Raw genomic sequence first — 16,975 nt, forward strand, 5'->3', positions numbered from 1 at the left:
CTTTGAAAAATTTAAGAAACGCGGCACTCTGACAGGAAAAAGCGTTACATTTGAACTCCTGTAACTTCGTAATAAAAAATCATAAAATATTCTCCCTTTGCGCATTTTAAAAACTGAGGTCTCTACTTCTACAACTCTGAAAGAAGCTTCTCGTTTTAATTAAAATACCAGCGGCCGCATAAAATTTGCAACATTTTTGCACGCATATGTTTCAATATCATCTTATAAAACCATCTATCTAAATACGCAACGTTAATCCAACTGTAACAAATTAATCCTCATATGAACACGTAATATGTTTTGCGTTTACGAATGTAAATAATTCGAGGCAGACTTTTCCTGCAATTTCATGTTTACAATTTCATGTTCCAATATTTGCAGATCTCCTGCATCACGCAACCGCTGAATTTTTATTTGCTAACCTGCGAAGTCTGTAAACTTTCCGTTGCATCTACGATATGTTGCATTCTGGCCACAGTTATCAATACATTTTTTCTAAAATTACAGCCATGAAATAATTCTCCTAATACAGTATACAACTGTGCATTAGGACCATTTTTTTTTGCGAATCGTACAATTATTTTTTTATATGACGGGATACCTATAAAATCACTGTTTCAGTAAACAAAAATATACCAGGCTTTCTTTGCAGTTTGGATTGAGAAAATAAATTCTATAACGTGAATGAAAACTATAACTTTCGTTAGAAAAGTACACTACTGCATTTAGCATTTAGAAAATAAATTCTATAAAATACCGTGAATTAAAATTATAACGTTGTTTCCAAAAAGTGCATTGATGCATTTAGGCATCGAGAAAATAAATTCTATAAATCACAGTAATTTCTCCCTAATTCGCACCCAGATTTCGCACAAAAATGAGCAATTTGGAAAGGAGAGATGCGATTATTCAAGCCTTGCGTCTCGTTTTTATAGTTCTTGATAATCGGTAACTATAAAAACGAGCCGCAAGGCTCGAATAATCGTATCTCCACTTCCCAAATTGCCCATTTTTGTGCGCGATCTAAACGCGAATTAGGCAGAAATTACCGTACTGCGAATTAAAACTATATTTTTTATTCAAAAAAGTGCATTACTGCGTTTAGCATCGTGTAAACAACTTCTACAATGCGCAGCGAACCAAAATTATAACTTTGGTTCCACAAAGTGCATTATTGAGGCAATCGTACAATAAATATGCTAATACAACGCGACAGTTTCCACGATGTTATTTCGCATGTTACACATCCAGCATGTTGTAGTTGCGGTATCAGACTTTAAAGTGGATTTCATACGTCCCTTACGATGGAAGTGTAAATTTCATGGAATCCTAACATGCCGGCTGTATCGAATATCGAATTCGTTGAACGATTTCGAGGAGAAGCAACCAACGATCGCCTTGGAAACGATATCATTGTATCAGACATTCCTATCCCCTCGAATCTAAATAATCCTCTGCCTGCAAAATATGACACGTAACAATGATATTGACACAGCAACAACTGAGAATGTACTGCGCGGCGGAATAGGCAGCGCGGTTCTCCTCGTCAGTTAACGAGTAACAATGGCCGACGGCGTGGCCATTAAATATTCATCGAACTAAATTGCTTACAAACGAAACAGATTTTCCAGCGGATGAGAAACCGCTTGGCCGCCATTGTCTGCGCGTAAAAAACCCTCCAAAAATTAATACAAAAATTAGTTGTTCTCTTTTCGGATAAACAAAAAAAAATTATCCTCTTTCAAGGTGTACTTTACCTATAAAAAAGTGAGGAAACATTGAAGTACAAAATGACAAGATTAGGAACGCTCGACATCCGTTGCAGCAAAAAGAAATTCTTGCTCGACATCAATTTCTGTAAATTTCAATTGAACAATGTAACATGTTCACAATTTAATAGGCTACATTCTCGAAAAACTAATTCTTCGAAAGCATTTCCTCGACGGAAGATTTCCATAATTCGACGACAATAAGTTAACTCGGATGGATTAACTTAGATGGCTAATAAATCGAACAGCAACCGCTTTTCCCAATCTTTCGGCGCGTTATTTACGAGGCGATAAATTGCCGGCGTCGGCGATGGTAAATATTACCTTTTAATATCTACGAACGGATACCAGCCGGAATTAATACCACTCGAAATGTGTACGTTTAAACAGTTGGATTCTCGCGCGGACGAATTTCTTTTGTCTACTTCGTCCTCCTCCCTGCTGCGTCGTCCGTCCGTTGCTCCGTTTTTGCCCCCTTTCGGGCGCATCCTCGTATTTTCGAATTTGTTTAATACGAACTTCGCGATGCCTCGGTTTTCTCGTACACCGGCGCTGCAATCAATAACTATCTTACCGCCAGGTTTGCCAGCCGGTTCATCTTGTCGTCTCCTTTCCAGCCACTATTTTATTTACGCCGTTATGTACTCGCCTGTTTACTTCTGTTTAACGCGGATACCCCGTTTCGCGGATAAGGTACGCTCGGAGTCGCTATGAAAACACCTAGTTGCTCTACGTTCCATTATAAGCGCGATGTGCATGGAATTTTTCAGACACGGTAAATTATAGGTGCACAGAGAACGTGCGCATCGATTCTTATTGGATTACATACACCACAGTTTGCTGGAAACTCCGTCGGCATGTGTATCAGCTCAAAAGTGACAGCATCGTCTTTTATGTGTTCATATTATCGTCGTCTATTGTGTGTACAGGGTGTTCATTCGAAAAGTTTCAATCTAAACATCTCGACGACATTTTCAGGAAAAACGTTGGATACAAAAGAATTTGGTATAATAAAAATATTTCCTTTGACGATGATAAATGAAATGAATAAAATATTCCGGACTGTGCACCAATGTTTTCGGTGCTTTTCAAATAAAACGTTATTTGAAATATTACCATAAAAACGTTTTACAACGAATAAAACATATTATTTGTAAAAATACATTCTCTCTCGAACGAATGAAATATTTTATTCGTAAAAATGGATTCTATCGAACGAACGAAGTATTTTATTTTTAATAGTACGTCCTCTCGAATCAATAAAATCTTTTATTTTCAAAAATGCATGCTTGGTCTAAGATGAACTATATATATTTATTATTTGCCATTTAAAATACAATTTTAGCCAGCCACACTTTCAATGTACGACAGGTTTAGTCTTAATCGTCTTTCGGTAAGTAAAGCGTTAATTAATGGGAAATTCTATTATTCGACGTTCTCTGGTCGTTTAACTGCGAATAATTGATTGCACGGTTTTGATCTCCAGTCGAAAGTTTGCAAAGCTGTGGAACATCACGGGATTGAATCGACGCGGTTGCGGCGCAACATACACAACGTTGTGAAATTAGAAATCTCGCCGAACCCTTCGCGAACTTCTCGCATATTAACGATATTATTTAGAAGTACATTTTGAGGCTTCCGCGCGGTAATCCCGCTCGACGATTTTCGTAATTCTCCACTTAAGTGGCAGCGTACTGGGCGCGCAGCAGGATTTAAGCGCGTACCGAATGAACCCGTGAAAATTAGGTTTCTGCCCGGCTAACGCGTAAACCTGGAAAGTTGCTTATACGCTCCCATTACACATAACTATGGCCGGGGGGCAAAATGTCAGTCATGTTTTCGGAAAGTTTTCACCAACGTACACCGGAAACCATGTGCGAACATGCGAAGGCAATTTGGAACTGTTCTATGCATCTCGAAATGAAAAGCCTGGCGTACGAATTTTTTTTACTTCTCGCATCAATATTCTCGTAGTTCGTTAACTACCCATCGATTTTTTGGAGATATTTTACCAATTATTTTGCCATCATTTTGACAGCATTTCATCAGAGAACTTTCGACTTTATATTCGACATTTTTTTCATTGTTCGTGTGTCACTGATTTTACAGTTTATCGACTAACGGGAATCACTGAGTTTCATCAATTATTTCGTGTCGATCATAGACTGGACAGATTACTTTGGCAAGAATTTATCAAAGAATTTCGAATTTTACGTACAAAATTTAATGAATTTTCTGTTACGTTATTTTTACGAGTTATTGACTAACAAGAATCGCCGAAATTTCCAAATTATTTTGCGCCAATCGTTCGCTAGTTGGCAGAGATTACTTTCGCAACGATTTACTAGAGAATTTCGAATTTTCCGTACGAAATGAAATGAACTTTCTGTCTCGTTATTTTCACAGGTTATCGACTAACAGGGATCGCCGAATTTTTTTTAATTGACTTCGTGTCAATCGTTCGCTAGTTAACAGAGATTACTTCGGCCACAATTTGCCAAAGAATTTAGAATTTTACGCACGAAATGAAATGAACTTTTTGTCACGTCAGTTTCGTTAGTTTATTGACTAACAGGAATCAGAGTTTTAAGGGTTATATCCTGTCAAATATTCACTAGCTGGCATAAATTAATTTGACAGCCGCTGCATATTTGCATCACAATCGCGTGCAACGCGGTGCAATAAAATATTTAGCACGAAGTTTAACGAGCTTTGTATTTCATTCGGATCCCCGTAAATCTGTTAATAGGATAAACAACTTTCGTCCTAGTTTCTCGGCAGAAAATATAATTATTGTAAAATGCTACGCACAGTGTAGCATATACGATATGCAAATACGAATTAACTACGAATATCAAAATTCTGCTTTCGAATGCGGTGTTATCTGCATGTCCGGAAAGATGAATTGCAGCGCGGCCTTGCGCGGCTGGTATTTTCTGATAAATAATGCGCCAATTAATGGCGCGAAGTATTGGGAAAGTTATCACGGCGTGCTGGTTCGCAACAAAGCTGCCGCAAAAAAGGCTACTCTGGTACACCAGTGTTTCCTAACCGTCAGTTAATTTACATTGAACTTTGTAATTCTAATCAACGCCGCGTCGTTGCCTCGGATCCATTCCTTTTTTTGATCTCGTTTATTTTGAACGATATCGAAATGGGAAATTTTGCGAGACAGTTTTCCCTGTTCCGTGGGGAAAGAGTTTATTGATTGCTTTATTATCTCCGGCAGCAAACGGTGCTAGACGAGTGCGGCGACATAGTGTTTTTCTAGAAAGTACTCGACGCTCGTCACGTACTGCAACGCAAGGGAAGTCGGAGCTAATATATGTTTATACTACTGCTGCACTGCGAGCCGAAGTTCCCTCCTGTCTACACAGTTTTCTTGCGATCACTTCTTGATCGCAAATAATGTACCGCAAAGGGAACTGCACCGCTGCATTTCTCGAAGTATTTTCTCGCCGCATAAATGCATAATAAACTAATATTCTATTTCCAAGTATTAAATGATGTGACTTTTTTAATGGAGACTTTTTTCAGAGGAAATATTTCACTGATTTGATTCCACATGTAACTTTCATATGAAGATTATGGAGAAACAGAATTAAAAAAGCTTTAACAAATGTTTAAAAAATATTTAGATAGAGATATTTATAAAATATTTAAGTTCAGATAATTTAAGAATGAGTCAATTGTATCCTTAGAATTTTTTAAATATTTGTATTCTCATGAAACATATTTATACTTGTTCTAGACATACTCTATCCTGAACCACGAATAGCATAAACATTTCACATAATTATTAAGACGCGCCAGTATTAAATTGAGTTAAATTAAGCATTGTAATTGAACGAAAATGGCATCCAAATCGGTTTAGTTTGACACGAACGTAAACAGCATCTGCATATTGCAAACAAAAATGTGCATTTCGGGTGAAGCGATGTCAAATATAAAGATCAATTAAATAAATTAATCCTGACGAGTTTGCGATCAATCTGACAGACACATGTAAAATCATTCCACGAGTATCTGTAAACGAACAGTATGTGAAGCTTGTCAACAAACAATAGTTGATATATGATATATTAAATCTCTATGTGCGTGTTTTACAGGAAATGCTAACAGTGACATAGACCCAGGTGTACAAATAGTAAGCAAAAAGATAAAAAGTGCTTGTAGTTCCCATGCACCTGCAATGATTGATCCTAAAAATATTGTTTTACGTGTCGTATGAAGAATCTCGTATGTCACAAGTGTATCGGTATTATTTGTCGTAATATTTAACGCTTGACCATTTTTATCATTTTATGTTCCTCGTGATTGTTTACACATGCTTTTTTATTTTACTTCATTCTGTCAAAAAGGAACATTTATGTTGCATTTAATAAATATAAATCGTATTCAAACAAATACGCTGCTCGTGTTTTATTAAATACCATGTTTGTGCTTTAATAACTAGAATGTTCGTAACGTTGGATTGTTTATAACATTGGATCCGAATAAATGTGCAAATCAAAAAGTTAAAACAACATTTTGAGTACATCCTTCGAATAAATTCTTCGAATAAAATTCGACTAAAAATTCGTCCGGATAACATACCCAATAAATTTTGCGAATAAAATTTGATTCGTTATTGCAATAAAATTTGCCCGACTCTGAGAACGAAGGTTCTTCGAACCGAAAACTTACCGTACCATTTAGCCGTTAGCCCCGCCGTTTCTGCTTGCCCTCGACAGAGGAAGACGACGGCGTTGCATCGGTACCAATTGCAGCGACGGTTTTTTCCCGAAGAATGAACACGCGCCGCGGTTGAAATTTATTTTCCAATCCGAAACGACGGCGACTCGACAGGAATCCTTCGCCACGGCAGCCAGCGCCATGGAAGGAAGACAATTTCACGGTAACGTCGCATCCTTCGGCGAGAAAAACGGGTCAAAGAGCACCGTGCCGGTGATTCAAGGGGAACTGCTTGTCGGCAGATAAAGCCTCAGCTGCCACGATGCTTCATAGCTAAGTAAAACTTGATTCGAACGAGAGCATCGAGTCCGGCATTTACTGGGACTCTTTAGCAAATGCGCTTCCGGTATGCGGAGTGGCTTAAGCACACTTCCCAAGAACTTCTTCATTTTTCTCGATCTTTACCAGAGACAATTGTCCACTGCGCGACAACGAAAATTGTTGGGTTTCGTTCTGATTTTTAGAATGAATTTCGGAGTTCATGTTCTAGTAGAATTGCTCAACAAAATCTAGAGTTGCTCGAGAATTGGATTTTTTCAAATGGCGTCTGTCAAAATAATTTATGGTCAATTTCGATACGGTGTAGAGCTAGTTAAATGAATGAGATAAAAATGTTTTCGATATTTCCGTGGGCAGAGTGTATCTTTTGTTCCTCGTTTGGAAACAAATTGTAACATCACTCTAATAGTTCATTTTCAGGCTGCGGATTTTAAGTATTTATGACAAAAATGACTAGGTGAAACACAAAACTGTAACCCATTAACCGTTTCTTTTCAACAGGTGAACAAATTTGGAAATCTCATCTGTAAGTTGATCACAACAAAATTATCATATTTGAAGCATGATATTTTTGGATCGGTTTTTATATTATAATTAAATAATATACTGTCCTTTTTAAAAATATAAAATATTCTAACAATAAAACATAATTTGAATATAAATATATTGTTACGCAACTTTTTGTGCATATGTACAACTTTTCCCCCGTCAAAAATTTAAAAAAAATTTTGGCAATTAATAGGTTAAGAACGTTGGAAAAATATAAGGATGTTGTTACATTATTTTTAAATATTTACGATTATCAAAATGAGAAAGACATTTTCATTGAACTTGTTTGACAAGTTGCGTTTTGTTTAATGGTCCGCAGGCTATTGATTCGAGTTTCTCTGTAAACAACGTAAGTACAAATAATGACAAACAGATAATCGTTGTTCCTTTGAATAAATGACACTGTTAATAAACTGTTTTAAAAAGCACTGTCAAAGACTGAAGTTCAAACGTAACGCTCCACGAAACCAGCAATTGTTGAACATTAATAAATAAATTCTTTTGCTGGATATTATTTCAAGACTTCCAAAACCATGTAATACAATTTTTTAAACTCTCAAGAAGGGTTCTCAAAGTTCGAAAAACATCTCGCAAGTAACAAATACACAAAATTTAATTAATAATAATTAAATAATTAAATAATTTAATTAATAATAGTAATAAATACACATTAAATTTTCTAAGCTCCTCTCGAATCATACCTGGCCAAAATAAACGTGAACGGAACGAGACACGCGACGTTCCGAAAGCCAACAAAATATACAAAAAAGATTCTCCGATATGAAACAATATGCAGTCGAACGCCGTGGGACTTCTGTGCACAAATTTTTTTCCGCGGCTACGATAGTTCGAGAGATAACGGTCCATTTACACTTAAGCGCGGACACACTGTATATGAGCTGGCCGTTTTGCGCCGGGGAGATGAAGAAACGCGGATTGTAAAAAAGCGAGTGAAACGCTTAAGAGTAGAGCGCCGCAGTGAAAGGTTATGGTCGCAGGCTGGTATAATACCCGCCTCTGCCTGGTATCATTCGACGAAACGAGATATCCACCTGCTTCATATCTGCCGAGAGACCGAGAGCTGAAGCTGCAGCCTAGCCTGGGGCACCGATCTACGAAGATCCCGCAGATCCTAGAGATCCGACAGTCCCAGAATTTTTGTGATTTCATTAAAGTTGCAAGAGTAATCTAGGGAATCGTCTAGGATTTACACGCAACGTGCGTTCTGCTTTAACACTTGTACGTAAATTGGGTCTATCCGGCCGAAAAACGGACCTAGGCAAATTTTATTCGATATAGAAATGCGGAATTACTATTCGAAATATATTTAACCCTTTGCACTCGAAGCCGAATTCACGCAAAATTTAAAATAGTTTTTCCATTTTATATGACCCAGTGCATTTTATGCGTATGAAATTGAATATTGCAACCTATGCAACAGTTACGCTTTCAACAGCTCGTCAAATATGAACAAATTTGATTAATAAAATTATTTTTAGACGATTAAAATTAGTTTTATTTTGCCACTCAAGTGCAAAGGCTTATAAATGTGAAATCAACACTTTCCACTCGATCCATGTGAAACAACAGCTATTTTAAATAACCAATTATTTGAAGGACGTAATGAAACAGTATTCAATAAATGACGAAAAGCATCTTGAAATAATGCACAAGAAAAAGATTTCATATTTGAAGAAATCTTTACAGCAATTTGCTTTCCGCAAAACCCTGTCGATACAGTGAGTAGAGCTGTTTCGATTGTAACAAATTCTTCGAAGCGAACGAAAAAATATTTATCGTTAAAATTTGATTTCGAGTTCAAGGAACTGGGCAACATTCATGCTTAATAGAAAATTATCAGACATCATCGTCGCGAGTCAGAGTCGCCGAACGACGGTGAAACGTTAATGATAAGTTCGATTAGTTTTCGACGAAGTTACTTTTTCGATCGGGGATTAGCTCGTTCGAGACTAATCACGAAAATATTGGCAAGGATCGCTCCTCTGTCGCCAAGTTTCTTTCCCACAGGATTATTCCTCATTACTTCCCCGCCAGGTCTGTTTAGTCTGGAAGACGCACTAGAGAGGGAAGCTCGTCGGCTGCTAAATTAGTTTTGAAACGATAATGGCGGGAAGTTGTAAGTAGATTTGAATTTCATTTGGATTGGAAGTTACGTCCTCGCAGGTGAATTCGGTGGGCGGGATTAAGGCAAATGTCGATTGCTGTGTCAAGGGTTTCGGTAGATTAAGAGATCTAGTTGGCGCAACGACGTCCTGGAGATATCGTCGATATTTGCAATGTTTTTTCTAGTTATTTCAATGAACCGGTTTAGGCCAATACCTCCGTTGAATATTCCAATTTATGAATCGTGTACGGCAAGGGAACTATTTGCAATTTCAAGTTGCTCGGATCTTAGGAATGCAAAATGCGAGCAAAAGAAATTATAAAATGTTCCGCGGCAGTAATCCGAGAAAAGTTCGCTGCGAGCGAATAACATTAAAAGGAGAATTAATGAATACAAACTTTTTAACAAACTGCTGTTACAAGCTTCGGGAGCACGGCAACTTCATTTTCCGATTATAGCGTTTTTTGTTGTTTAAACTTCTGTTTAAGATCGTGTAAGACGAAACGGTATTAAAGGCCTCTTTCGCAATTGACCATTTATCACCGGGGCTGTTACAGATATGTAAAATAAGAACAAGAACAATATCATTTGAATGAACAGTGATCATCAGACTGCGGGCTCTTTGTGCAAAATATGGAAATAATAATATTAATAATAAATAAAAATAATAATAAATATTGTGGAATATATTCGGGAACGTGAAATATTGACGCATAAACTATGAAAACTATATACAAATCATTTTATTATCCGCATTATTCACTACTACTTGCTACAGCCACTACTACCATTTGCATAACAATGTTCTACGATTAGTTTTTTTTATATTCTGGTCTGTCAATTCATGCCTTTCATCAGATAAAATTAATTTAATGTGATAGAAGCATACGTATACTTTTTACAATAAATATAATGTAAATAGTAATAATAATGTAATCTAGAGTTTTAGTAGTGTCACCACTTAGGTTGTTACTAAGCTGATAGCATTCCAAATCCAGGATTTCTTTTTAGGACACATTTACATTTTTGTTTAACTTTTCCTTTACAAATGGTACGGGGAACTCGATCTGGCTTATTAACCAAACTTGAAACTACGTTAATCGAATCAATTGACGATAATGCGTTCGTCTCTAATTTCATTGCAGCAACTGATAAAATGCAGAAATCAGCTTCAATAAAAGCGGAATCGCCAGCAAGGATTTTCATCCTTGCTAAGCGTACTGATTCTCCGATTGATAGGAAGGTAAGACAGCAAAACCTAAGTTTCGAAACTACGTTGCAGTTTTTGATGGGCGCAAGACGAAACGTACGGTTTCAACGGGATTATCTTATACTAAACCGTCGAGTGCCATCGTGTCCTTAATTCACGTCGAAGATAATTCCCTAGCGCGAGTTTCAACTACAGGTCAGAGGGGCATAATTTATGTCACAGCCGTCTGGCATGTTCGAAATATTCTATGGCACTCTAACGTGCCATTAGTCACTGGACGGAAGGGACACGGATAGCCTTGAAATTTGCTTTATACGTCGCTTCCGACCAGCCCGAAAATCGCACGAAAGATACAAAATGTGTTACGGTAACGCGTTATCCGCCATCGGACCTTGTTAAGGATCGTTCCGCACGAATACCACGACTTCATGAATCGCGACAGCCTGCTCCGTCGTTCGGCTGATTTCATTCGGCCCTTGATTGGCTCCGTTGAAGAGGTTCCTGCACGATCTAACGCTTTAACCGATTCAATTCACCGGGCTTCATCATTCAGATTGCACGGGAAACGTGAAAATGAATGTCTCTTTACCGATAGAAAAAAAAAATTTTTTTCGAGAATATCAAATTTGTCGCAATACAAGACAGATGAAATGAATTTACGTAATTTACAACTCTGTTACCGTCAATGCGAGTGCAATACAGTTTATAAGAATATGAATGCTATGACATTCTAAATATAATCTCAGATTTGTTCTGAATCCGTGAAAATTGTTTATTTTTTAGATGCCAGAAAGTAAAGTATTGGAAAGCGCAGTTTTTTAGAAATTATGCTGCAGTTTGATCATTTATATTATTCCTTATCTAGTAATAAGTCTATATTAGTAGTATTCCTTATATAGTCGGATCTTTATGCAAAATAAAAAATGTCTGCATGAATTGTAGGATATATGAGTCAAGAGCAACTTCTTTTTTCTTTCTTAAATCATTTTGATGAGTTGAAATTAATAAATCGACATTCGTAGTATCTTTTAAAATCTTTTCACTATTTTATATTTCATCTATCTATTTCCTATAAATGAATAAAATACTAAATAATAATATAAATATAATAATATATAATATAATATAATATAATATAATATAATATAATATAATATAATATAATATAATATAATAATAATAATAATGTAAAATTTTTTAGGTGGCCAAAAAACTGATGCACTACTTTTGTGCTGTAATAATTCTTGAATCATTTTCTTACCCTATTGCAAGTTAAATATCAAAACTAAAACTATTAAATAATCTATAAAAACTTGCATATTTCTTATATGATACACAAGACTTCGAGAAAATTCTCTTACGCTTTTGTTTCCAGCGATGTCGATTTTTAATTCGATAAGCCGAGCAGATATCTCGCGCGAGAGAAAGCCAATAAATACGAGCTTTCCGATCGTGTAGGATAAGTCGAACAAATTTTATAGAAAATATTGTGTTTACTGCGCAAAGAAATACTGCACGGGAGCGTCGTCGTCGCGAAATATTTTGTATGGACAAGGCTCAAAGTGTCGTGATGGATGCGCGCGAGTTGCATTTCGAGGCTGCGAGCGCACAACGATGCAATATCGTACATTTGCATTCGCGGTGCAAGATTGCAGTAGCTTGCGGAAATTTCGGAATATGAACTGTTTTAATTAATTCCTGTCGGAAAACAATGACTGTAAGGCGCGGCCGTATCTGTTAATATATTTCAGTAAGTTTTATGGGCTAATAGAACTTTATTATGAATATTTCGCGCGCGTCTCTCCTATTTTACTGAAAGTTCTTTACTACAAGGAGTTGCGGTAGATATTAAACTTCACCTTTGATACATAAGGCTTTATGGCCGTTCCTTTTACAGCTTGCAATTACCGGTGCATGCGAAATGGCGCGTCCCTTCGGGTTGCGCGGATGCCATTCTTGCACTTTTCTCGCCTACGCGGACTTCGCTGTTCAAACATCGACACTTCTAGTACTATTCCATGCTACATTTTTTTTCTCTTAATATTCCTTGCTTCTGATTCTATCGAGTAATTTTATTAACATGTATACTAAGATTTGTGGTTTTCTTAAAGCTTTGCTTTAAATTTTAACATCAAATTTTTGCGATTACTTGGTACAAACAATAAATGTTAATACGGAATAGGACATATACAATTGGTTATAAATTTAATTTCTATCTACATATATTCTATATTTCAATAAAAATATTAAAAATTATAATTTTGCTATGAATTCAATTTAGATTCCTAATAATCATAATAATAGATTCCTTTCCGATTCCTAATAATCGAGATTGTATATGTAATAGTAATAATTAATAACAATCAATTTAATTCAATAAATTTGTCAGCCTTCTACTATAAATTAAATTACCAAATTTTTAATTTTGACAAATCGTTACTCAATCCTGTGTGCTATTATTATTATTGTACGCATAAATTCAAGATATTAAAGAATAACTTACATGCAAAGAAAGTAATCAGAATTTCATTTGGTTCAACGAACTTGCTACTTTAATAAATGTCGTTGATCACGAATCACTATAAATGTACGAAAAGATTTCTTTCGTATGTCAACGAAAGATGAGATCAATTAATATTTTTAGAGTTGCAGTTTTCATTTCTTTTTTCTTAAAACACACCTCACTTTGTAATTGCTTTAGTGCTGTAATGAGTAACATTTGATTGATCCATGACGTGATTTAATTGTAATGCAGAAATTTGCACTCACTTTTTGATGCACTCTCTTCAAAATCCAGCTAATGTTCCACAAAAAGATTTAGAAATCAAATTTTGATTACACAAATTCTATCACTATACACGACTATCACTGTCAGTATCGATCACTATCGCTGTTGCTATCGCTTTCACTTATCCATATAATAAACAAAGTTGAATTCACAAGACAACTACATTTTCTTATCCTACTGTAACATCCTCGCACTTCGACTGTCGAAAGTCATTTGAACGCTGGCTACTTACTGAATCCACAAGGCCTGCGACTTTTTCATTTGCGTAGCATACTGACCTCGTAATCATTGTTAAACACGTACTGCCGGTTTATGGCAGGTATAATTTTTCACTTTATATTTACCATTGTGTAACAGGTCTAAAAGACAGTAAGCAGACATAAGAAATAGATACTTACAATTTTACATTCTGTATAAAGAGTTTTAAACAATTTAAACAATTATTTATTCTGTCATTCTAACAAAAATCTACAATTTATCAATACGTGGCACTACGTGACAAATGAAATTGTTATATAAGAAATGTTTCTCATAGTTACTTGTACTTCAAGAATATTGTGCAATATTTCAGTAAGCAGCAATTCCTTTGTTATATAATATTCTTTTGTCTTTGAAATACGTAATTTATTTTCATGGTATTACATATGAGACTAATGATAAATAAAAAATGTATTTACGACAAATACTTTCACAAATATTTTAAACCTATATTTTTGCTATAAACATAGTGGAAATATGTTACGGTATAAATAACAATATTACGATATTAATGCAATGTTGATATTCTAGTGTTAGAATATAATAACCATAAAAAAATAACTTTTTCAAATATACTGCTGTACGAACTAATTGTAATATGAAGAATATAAACAAGAAATTGACAAAAAATGAGCTGTTTAACGATTATCCAACACTTCCTATAATGAAAACTTATTTAATCTAGCTAATTCTGCAATTTTTTTGGAAGCTTGACTTCCAAGCCTATTTTTAATAAATCTGGTAAGTAATAACCAGTAAAAAAATAATAAGAAGGAAAGATAATAAATAAATCCTCTTTTCGTTTGAAGAAATCTGTTCTCGACACTAACATTTTTCTTTTATAAAATAAATAAGTAAAAAAATAATAAGAAGGAAATATAATAATAAATAAATCCTCGTCGCCAATATCTTTCTTTTATAAAACAAATAAGTAATAATTAGTAAAAACTACTACGAAGTAAAAACAACAAATAAATTCTCTTTTCGTTACTAATGAACCTTTACCAACTCGTAGTTGGTAATCAATCAATGCGTTAAACACCCTACAAAGTGAAGTAACATTTCGGTTTGAATACATTCGGTGTCAAATAAAGATCGACTTCGCTTCGCAGCTTAACCCTAGAAAGATAACCATATGACAACGTACGTAAAAGATAACCATACGCTTCAGAGGCGCATGCTTTTCTAAGGCGTCAATTTTATACTAACAATGGATATTTATTTAAGTTAATCTAGTCATTTTAAAGGTTTGGCATTATTGTAAAAATAAAATGCATTTATATTATATTTTTTTATATTTTAAGTAATTTTAAACTTAAATCACTAGACCTCTATGAAAAATTAACAAAAATCAACAGTCTTCGCAGGCGCCTCTGCGACGTAGGTTATCTTTCTCGGGTTAATGTAAATAAAAGCGAAACCACGATACAATCGCAATTAAATCGTATCCTTCGATGTTTGACGCGCGCTGTGCAACATTCGACGAAAGTCTCCCAATTCCACGGAACGGCCGGACACTTCTGCGACCAACAACGCCGCGGCGTGTCCATTAAAACAAATTTCTGCCATTACCAAGTCCCTTTTTTGCAATGGGAGCTCCGTCGAAACGTCGGCAGCGCTTTGCACCGTCGAGCGAGTCGGCATCAGAAGCGGCCCGGAATCGTCAGCTTCAAATAATTACACGGTACCGAATTCCGCAGCCTGTTTTATTGCGATCCGAAATCTATCGGAGCCGCACGAAAGAAGCTTGTAACGGTGTCTGTAAAGTACAACGCAGGGGGAGCCAACATAAATACAAGCGCGTACATAGCACAACCGTCCCCGGGGGTGTGTGCGCCGGTTGTTTCCTCCTTCCGATCCAGAAGCTCGCTTGTTGCTTTCCAGCCCGGAGTACGGCAGCATCCAGCGGCGCGGCGCGGCGCGCTCCTCCTCCTCCTCTTTCTCTCTCCCCTTTTGTTGTCCAGGAGGGACAGAGTTCATCGATCTTTCGACAAAACAGAAAAGTCCCACCGCGGCGGGCGGCAGTCTTTTCTTCCACGGGAAAAACGCTTCCGGGTATTTCCGACCCCTACTCATCGTCTCGTCCTGCCGCCTTTTTCCCCCCCTCTCTCTCTCTCGCTCCCTCTTTTTCTCTCCTGTTTTATGCCTCCTCGGGACCAGCGTTGTTATTGCCCAACCTGTTTCCGTCTCCCCTTTTTTTCCAGACAGCAGAACCAAACCCTCCGCCACCTATTTTCTTCCGAATCCGCGTCCACTGCCGAAAGGCTTCCACGAATTCGACGCAATCACGATCGATGCATCCTCTCACGTTTGAACTGCTAAGACACTGATTAGCAATCCTTGGGAATTGGATGGGTCTTTTATTTGTTTGAGGCGTTCAAACCTCTCAGAGATTTATATGCTTTTCTGTTTACATTTAAGGAAGGGTTGAATAAGATATCTGTTTACATATGATATATAAGTATAAATAAGTATTCGGAGTACTAAACATTATGAAAGAAATTAAATGTCGATAGTAGTTCCTGAAATTGGCAATTAATAAATATAATTAGTTGTGCGAAATATTTAGACAAGTGCAAAATATGTTTCTAAACGCAATTCGTATACCAGAAAAATTTGGAGATTCAGATTTCATCTAAATCTGAAATTTATTAACACTAACATACAGAAAACGAAGAGCGATTGACGCGTGTTGCTTAATAAGAATGAAAAGATTGAATTTATGTCGATTTTTCGCCGTTTTTCTTTTAATACAGGCTGCATAATTAAGTATTTTATGCAATCATTTCCTGTGAAAGAGGCTTTATTATGCCAACAGTTTTTAAATACAAAATGTAACGACACTAATTTTGTTTACATGTAAAAGTGCATTACTTGTACGATGCAATAGATTGCAACTTCAGTTAATCAATCACGTTTAGAAAACAATTGAATCTCTACCGTAAAATGTCTTCGATTTTAACTTGTAAAATAGAGAATGGTTGTTTATAACAACCATAACACAATCAAAAAAGGATATTCAAATCTTTATCATATATTTCATTATACATTTAACACGTTCCGTGCTACGTGTACCATCGATGGTACACGCTTGCATGTTTACTTAGTGAACTAAACAAATTGTTTACAAGAAATTTAGAACCGAAGAATCAATTTCCACCGCAAGAATGGGCGTTGATAAGTTTTTGTTACGTTGTTATGTGTACGAGAATTAATAATTGCACGTAATACATCAAGTTTTAGTAAAATATCAAAGTGTGAAG

General features: G+C 36.0%; 1 protein-coding gene across 1 annotated transcript in view; it reads right to left on the reverse strand.

The window, feature by feature from the left end:
* LOC117219123 (trehalase) overlaps positions 1-13,635 on the reverse strand; it is a 167,255-nt gene extending 153,620 nt beyond the window's left edge. The window contains exon 1 of the mRNA XM_033468033.2: positions 13,170-13,635. The gene's annotated coding sequence lies outside the window, so the exon portion shown is untranslated. The remainder of the gene's footprint in view (positions 1-13,169) is intronic.
* Between the last annotated feature and the right edge of the window lie 3,340 nt (positions 13,636-16,975).

This window comes from Megalopta genalis, chromosome 11, assembly GCF_051020955.1.
Source record: "Megalopta genalis isolate 19385.01 chromosome 11, iyMegGena1_principal, whole genome shotgun sequence".
In the NCBI taxonomy this organism is placed as follows: Eukaryota; Metazoa; Arthropoda; class Insecta; order Hymenoptera; family Halictidae; genus Megalopta; species Megalopta genalis.